Source organism: Megalobrama amblycephala, linkage group LG8 (assembly GCF_018812025.1).
Source record: "Megalobrama amblycephala isolate DHTTF-2021 linkage group LG8, ASM1881202v1, whole genome shotgun sequence".
NCBI classification, from domain to species: Eukaryota; Metazoa; Chordata; class Actinopteri; order Cypriniformes; family Xenocyprididae; genus Megalobrama; species Megalobrama amblycephala.
The window spans coordinates 16946921-16951889 of NC_063051.1; positions in this window are offsets into that span (position 1 = coordinate 16946921).

Consider the following 4969-nt stretch of genomic DNA (forward strand, 5'->3'; position numbering starts at 1 on the left):
TTGCTTGATCAGAAATACAGTAAAACATCTATAAGATATTATACCAGGATACTGTTGCTAATGCTGAATGAGTCGATGAAATGAAAAAAAAAGATTAAAAGACAGCAACAGAAGATTGTATCAGTATCCTCCCTAATGCAAGAACTTGAAAATAGCTATTTTTCACAATATTACTGTTTTTACTGTATATTTGATATTCACACAATACAGTAAAACATTAATATTATTTAATATTGTTACAATTTAAACTTTGTATTTGTCTGTTTTAAAATGGCATTTACTCAAGTACTTAATATTTAATACTTAATGTTTTCACAGTTGAAAATGGTTGTTACTTAATATTTTGAGAAGACCATGATACATATTTTTTCATTATTTGATGAATAGAATAGTTCAAAAGAACTTTAAATATATTTTTTGAAGGTTTTTACCTCCACTTTTGATTAATTTAATGTATCCTTGCTGAAAAAAGTATTATTTCTTTAAAAAATATATTACCGACCCCAAACATTTGAACAGTAGTGTATATAGAAATAAAGTAACAGTTCAAACTAAGAATAAACTTAGAATGTAGCAATTAATACATTTAACAAATTTAACCAAAGGAATTTGAACTATTTGTGAACGAGTAATTAATAAAGAAAAACTAAACTAAATATATAAACAGACAAAAATGGTGATAATGAGCATAAGTTTAGTGAGAAGAGTTTCTCGTGTCTGATGAGCAGGTGTGAGGTCGGTCTTATCTCGTCTGCTCTCATCCATGTCCTGAGAAAGCTCCGGGCCTGTGCGTGACATTAACCGCTCCATTGCACGTCTGACGAGGGCTATCTGCAGGTCAAATGTCCCTCCTGTCCTTACTGATCAGCACACACACATTTATGTTACAATGGGAGGATGTAACAAGTCCTGCCCTACCATGAGTCCTCTTAAATTACTGGCATTTAGGTTCACTATATTGTGTGTGTGTGTGTGTGTGTGTGTGTGTGTGTGTGTTTGTGTGTTTGTGTGTGTGTGTGTGTGTGTGTGTGTGTGTGTGTGTGTGTGTGTGTGTGTGTGTGTTGAGGTTTTCCTCATTCCGATCATCACTGACCGCCCATCTGCACTGTCTCTCTGGTATGTCATCTTTAGCTGCACTGGCAGCATGGTGAGGTGGGTCAGTTAGAGCATTCCCGTGGTCAGTAGTAAGATGTTTGTTCAGTTGGCTCCATGTGTTTTCTCAGGCTGTAACCTATGGCTATGCGGGTCAAAGACTCTTAAAAGAGGTGGCTTAGAGAGACTGTCAAACTAAAGTACCATTGCAATCGCAATATAAATATATATAAATTCCCCAATTTTTAGATTTCAGTATTATATTGTTTCAGTGGATATCATGCCAATGAAGCTTTGTTGATTTTTAAGACTAGAGTACATACAGTACATAAAGTAAATGCATCAAATTTTATCATCTACCAATATCTTTTTATTTTTAATTGAATGTGAATGCCCATTCTGGCCATGTTCTGTTCAGTTTTTTGTTTTGTGGACAGATTTTATTTTATTTTATTGTTTTATTTTATATTATATTTGTGGTCAAAATATGTATTTTTATTTACATTTATATATATTAATTAAAATGTATTTGGGTCATTGACAAATAAGGTTTTTAAAAGTGTAAAAAAACATAATGGAGATATAATTAATTTTGAAGTTTTATTATGTGTTAAAAATTAGATTATGTGGTTTTTAACACCGCTTTTGTTATTTTTTTACAAAATGGACAAAATTTGTCACCAAAAAAGTCATTCGGTTTAACCAAAATTTTGGTTTTACCGAATGACACTTTTCGTTATACCAAATGATGATATTTTCAAACAATGCTAACCGACTGATAGCTAGCTAGCTAGTTTTATATTTAATAAATATTTTATATTTATTAATAAACATTTTATATTTAGTACAAGTTTTTAAAATATTACAATATTTTCCATGTTTTATAGCGGTTGTACCGAATGACCTGATGTAAAAACAATTTTTCAAATAGTTAAGAGAGAGTTAGTTACTTTGCTTCATGACCATGTGGTCCTTTGCAAACATCTGAATAATGTCACATCCTGTCAAATGATATTGACCGCATGACTTGATCCCTTTATCCCTTTAATATTGGTTACTCTGAATGACATCAATGAAATTTATTTTTGCTCATAACAAAGCAACAATTTCTACACATAATTTTAATACCATTTTGCATGTAGATATATGATGTTATAAAATCATGCCAGAATAAAAAAATATAGGCCTATACATTTATTACATTTTAAGATATTTTAATCACAAATGAATTGGCTGTATTGGCCTTTGGACGGTTAAACCGAATAACCTTTTGACACTTCAAAATCTTTAAAATACCTTTATATGTAGCAAAATGTTTAAAATAATTAAAACCTTTTGGATTCATTAAAAGAGATCTAGTTTTACTATCTTAAATACATTGGATGTCATATCTTTGTTTTTTATTATTATTAAGGCCTTTGGACAAAAAAAATGACCCGTCTAACTATATTTTTTTATGTTGACACTTTCTTTTTCCCCTTAATTTCCCATGCTTCTTTATTTACTTCACCTTATATTTTTTTAAATGTCAATATCATTATATTATTTGTGTAGTGTGTATATCTGTGCAGCATTTACTAGATTAAATCATAAAAAGACTGAATTTGAGATACTGCTATAAGCTTTTTTACCATATGATGAATATATGATATATGATCTTACACTATGTTTAAAGACTTGTTTGTGTGAGAGTGTGAGTATATGTCAATGAGTTCACATATAGAAAGGAATGTTGATCATGTAAAGATGCTCAGACCTGACAAATTTAGCATGCTGCTATGCCCTGGAGCAGAACCCAGTAAAGGGTAGTAAACAAGCAGTCTTCTTGTCTATAACTCCAGACTTCTCTGTTTAGCCTCTGTTATGCATCACTGAAATGCTGGGAAATGCAGAAATAGCCACTATAAAAATAGTGTTAGGAAAATGAGATATGATCTAAGAGTTTCTCTCATTCTCTCTCTTATCTTCCCTTTTCTTATTTTCTTTCCTTTTTCCTCTCTCTTTTAGTTATTATTTTTTTCTCAATCCCTGTTTACATGCGTTTTGTTCGATTGGATCACAAGTGGATGATGCTAAATACTAGGGGTGTAACGATACGCTCAGGTCACGATACGGTACGTATCACTAAATTTTGAAGAAAATGAAACTGAAATTCAAATAAGATTTATTTAAAAAACATTAACACATTTCAATAATTTTCCTTGTTGTACATACAAGATCACATTTCAAGGTTTAATAAAAACCTTCTGTATTCAAATTAACAGCTGAACAGGTCTGTCACTAAAAAAATAAATGTTAAAATTAACATGAACATTAAAATGAAGAATCCTAAGGGACAGTTCACATATCACGTCTAAAACACGTGGATGATGCGGCCGCACCACTTCTCCTTCTTTCCAAAGCGCTTGCGCTCCCGTGGCGTTGGTCGTTGCTATGCAGACATGAACTGCGCTCACCAAGAGGATCAGGAAGTTTCAGCAAAGGATCAAATGATTTCTAGCTATTGCATTAGCTTTACTACTAGATATATTTATGGAGAAAACCACCCTGTACAGCTATGATCAGCTGTTCGGCTGAGATTTTTATGTTTTGTTACGGAAAGGCCATAGCTGATTGGTTGGTTCTTGTCACTTGACCTGCGGTGCGTTTGCGGCATTCTGGAAAGTTGAGAATTATGAGCGCGCCTGCCGCATGGCTACATTTGAAATAACTGACTTGCACGCGGAAAAGGCGCAATATGTAAACGGCCCCACAGAACTTCTTAAAGCAAAGCATCGCAAGCATCTTTTGCTTTTCTGTGAGCACAGCTGTTACTGTGGCACTGCGGTGAAAGAAAGCCACGACTTTTCTCACGTGACCAAGCAAGAGACTGACGCGAGAAACTTTTAAACCTGCTTCCAAGATTCGATGTGTGCGCGAAACACTTACTGAACTAGAGAGCTGATTGAGACACACCCTTAATATGCGGTGACAACCCGGCTTCTCTCACTGCTACTTCCATGTTGCAGAGTAGGTCACGTCGGCAGCTCAACCAATAAGATTAGACTGCTGTCATATCGTAAAAGTATCGACATCACTCTGCGATACATATCGTAACATTTTTGCATTGCGAAATATCGTACTGCGGTATATCATTACACCCCTACTAAATACAGCTGTAAACGGGGTCTAAAATGTTGAGTTTGTCCACTTTCGGCTACTTTCAGAGGCGCATTCGACCGAATTGCCTTCGTAGTGTCCGTAGTATGCTTATGTGGTCGAATGTGTTCAAACAGAAATAAAAGACCACCTACTCTCCACTTCTGACCTAATGCGTAAATAATATAGTAAGTGCTCTAGCCAGACGGGATTTAAACTTTGTCGGCTGAAGAGTCCTTTGAAGAGGAAAAATGTACCAAGCACAATGTTCTCTTGCCATTCCTGATTTCTAACATGCACTCACTGTGTTCGTTGAGGTCTTGTGGCTGTCAGAGCAGAAACAAAAGCTGCTGCAGGACATAAGAGATGGATTAAAACACTAGGTGTAAACAGGAATGTGTCTCCTTCATCTACTTGTGATCCGATCGACCAAAACACATCTTAATGGGAGGTGTAAACAGGGCCTTAGTCTTACATACATTCTCTAACTGAGAAAAACAATCCAGGGCAATGTCAGCTCTACTCACGTCTCAGTTTACATACTAGATCAGCCAAAGTTGCCAAGACAAGAATGTGGAAATTCAGGTTTGGATAGAGGTAGTCCAGACAGTGCGAGAAACACAGATCTTCATGTTGGCCAGAATTAGTCAATAACCTGTATACTTCCAAAGAGATCTTTGGAGCTGTGTTGTAGGTTTGTTTTAAAAAAAAAAATATTTTAAAGAAATTAATTATTTTA